Raw genomic sequence first — 3406 nt, 5'->3', positions numbered from 1 at the left:
ATATAGTAACCTTCTGAGGTACTGGGTTAGGACTTCCTCATATGAATTTTGAAGAAACACAATTCAGTCTGGAACAATGAAGAAACTGAATCAAAGAGAAATTAAATAATTCAATAATTTTGCCCAAACTACAGTTAGGAGGTGGTAGAGATGGGCTGCAAACCCAGGAAGTCTGGCTCCTGAGCCCATGCAGTCAAACGCTGCAGTAGACCGCCGTCCATTCCTTGTTATCATCTATACAATGTTTAGTTTGACTATAAGCCTGGATTCCCAGAACTCTTTGTACACTTAATGGTCTAAGATGTGTTAGTCTATAAGCACAGATTTGAGCTTTGGGGGGTATCTTTATATAATTACCTTTATCTTTTGTTTTAACTCTTACATGTCACCTGCTCATTGTACTAGAGACCTTTGTCCTGTGTCACCACAAGGGTCCTGGTTGCTTTGTTCCTCCAGCTCCAAGGGAAATGCATGTGCTTGAACACTCCACCTTGTCTCTTCTGGCATCCTTTATACAATGTTACAGGAAGAGGCCTAACCATGTCTGCAATGTCAAACAGATGCTACAGGATTCCTCTACACTGTCTGACCTGTACCTTCATATGGGGTAACCTTGGAAGCTTGCAGTGTTCCAAAACCCCAAGCCTCAAATCTTATTTTCAACTCCAGCGTCACTGATGGGAGGTAGAGAGTGTCCCTGTGTCCCCAACACCTTAGACTCTGGGTGCTGCCCGATGCCGTTGCTCCCTTTCCTGATCTCTTGTTTCCTACCAGACCCTTGGTTTCTAGTACTCCACTGCCTGTGTCCATCATAGGGATCATTACCCTGGCACTTCCTGGAGCACAAGTCTCCTTGGAATCCCTGTCACTTTCATCACCACAGCTTTCTCCTCTGCCACTTCCTGATTGTCCTAGAAATGGAGAATAGTGGATCCTACGTGCTTTACATATATTAACTCAATGAATCTTCACAACAACACTCAGTTACTCTCCACTTCTACAGAGGATGAAACTGTGATACAGAGAGGGTAAGAACTATGTCTGAGGCCACACAGCAGGTACATGGCCAAGCAAGGACTTAAATCTATGTAGTCTATCTTCAGAACTCAGTTCTCAACCATTACACACTGGTGTCCATTGATCACAAGTCAAACTCTCTTTTTCTCCAGGGAGGGTGCAGATAGAGACCCACAGACACATATACACACCCCCCAAGGACTGGCCTTGTTGGATGAGTCTAACAAGAACCCATGCACCTAATTCATCAAAAGAGCTATATACAAGGTTTATTGCCCATGTATCATTACTTTACATCCAACAATTTTCAAAGCAGGGGATGCTGTCAAGGTCCCAGAACCATGCTGGGTACTTTCATGCCTATAATCTAATTTATCCTTACAATAGCATTCTGAAGTAGGTACTATTGTCTCCATTTTGCAGGTAAGAAAACTGAAACTCAGAGGGATTAAGCAACTTGCACTAGGTCACACAACTAATAAGGAGTGAAGCCAAGATTTGGACACAACCCTTTCTATTCAGTGAAGTGTGCCTAGGTGATGGACTAGGGACCCAGCTCACCACACCATACTACCTTATGACTCTGAATGCTGCAGGAATTCTGAACAGGAGCTGCCAAAGAATAATAATAGGAAGGTCCAGAGTTAACTTATTTATATTAGATTTAAAGTTTATATTATGGTATTAATATAAGGATTCCAGAAATATGTGAATTCCAAAATAAACTTGAGCTTATCTCTGGAGTCTCACCTACCACTTCACCTCTCGCTTGCCAAAACACATCCAATGAGGAAACTCAACCTGAAACATCTCTATAAAGTATTTGGGCTGGAAGTCAATTCCATAAAATCTGCACTTACTAAAACCTTTTCTCTGAAAATGTACTAATAATATATGGCTAGAACTTGCAGACAATGTCATCATTGCTATGGAGATTTGTAGCCAAAATATTCCATTTTATAGAGGTTTGGTTTTTGCCCAGTGATGACATTTTTTGGACAATTTTTAAGAGAGGCAGATGCTCATCTATTTGCTGATTTTCCCTAGCTTACAAAGCCAACAATGATTTAGACCCAAATTGCTTTTGATCTTCCCAAGTACCTCATTTTTATTATTAAGGGACTCACAGTACAAACAATCTGTCATCTGAGCAGGAACACCCATATGTCAGATGTGGTTGGTTTGATTAGTGGTGCTAAACCCCTGCTAGCAGTTCAAAGAGGTGACTTGTAGAAGTCACAGTGTGGGACTTAAGGAATTCTGGAGGGCCTCTCTTTGAGAAAGCCCAATAGACAAGAATTCTAACCAGCAAAGCAAGTGAATTGGGGGTGACTTCCTACTGGGTTCCAGTGGTGGTGTAAAAAATATACAGAACTTGCATTTCATTGTGGATTCTAACCCAGATTCTGCTTCATATCAGCTGTGAGGCCTTGGACAAGCTAATTAGCTGCTTTAAACCTCAGTCATATCCTCTGGGCACATTTGATATTTATGTTTTAAACTGTTATGGGGTAACAAATTTCGAAGTACCTAGTATGGTATCTGGCACAAAATAGCTATTGAATATATTTTTCAATCTTTTAATCTGAAAGACTAAATCTTTCAGAGTTAATTCTGAATTTGCATTTTAAATAATTTTTCCTCTAAAAGGGCAAAATCTTAATTTACATACATTTCTCTAAGAACATATCTGTTCATCAAAGTAAAAAGGGAAATCCTGAAAGTCTGTAACATATGCCAGGAATATGTGAAATCCTATTCTCAATTTCCAGGCAATTGCCTGCTTAATGACTTGGTGTTAGTTGGCCATGTTTGATACTCCCTACTAAAGACTTCAGGGGCTGTGTTGTTTACTAACTATGAGGTGAGCAGACCACCCCCTCATTCCATATTGTCAAGGAGAAAATGTAAATTGCCCATTGTCATTGCTTAGTTCAGTTCAGTTTAGTTCAATGATCTATGGGCAAGACAATGCCTGAGGTGAAAGATACAAACATGAAAGAGATATGATTCTTACCCTTGAGGGGCTTGGACAGATGGACACACAGCGAATTTTGTGTGAGCTGGTCAACTCTGTGGTTGGCATGTGAGCATGGAGCATTATGGGCTTGGAGAAGTCAGAAACAGCTTTCTGGAGGAGGTGATGTCTGGGCTCAATCTGGAAGAATCCATGCCAGCATGCATCCATCCTTCCATTTCTTTATTCAGCAAATATATGTCGAGTGCTAACTACATGTCAAACATTGTTCTAAGCATTGAGGTGAGAGTGGTGAACAAGCAGACAAAGTCTCTCCTCTCGTGGAAATTACATTCTGCTTAAGGGAGACAGAAAACAAATAAACAGACAAATAAATATATAAACAGCTTTAGACAGCAATAAAAATGCTAA

Source organism: Macaca mulatta, chromosome 5, assembly GCF_049350105.2.
Source record: "Macaca mulatta isolate MMU2019108-1 chromosome 5, T2T-MMU8v2.0, whole genome shotgun sequence".
NCBI classification, from domain to species: Eukaryota; Metazoa; Chordata; class Mammalia; order Primates; family Cercopithecidae; genus Macaca; species Macaca mulatta.
The sequence above is the reverse complement of the archived record's forward strand: the minus strand, read 5'-3'. Positions refer to the sequence as shown.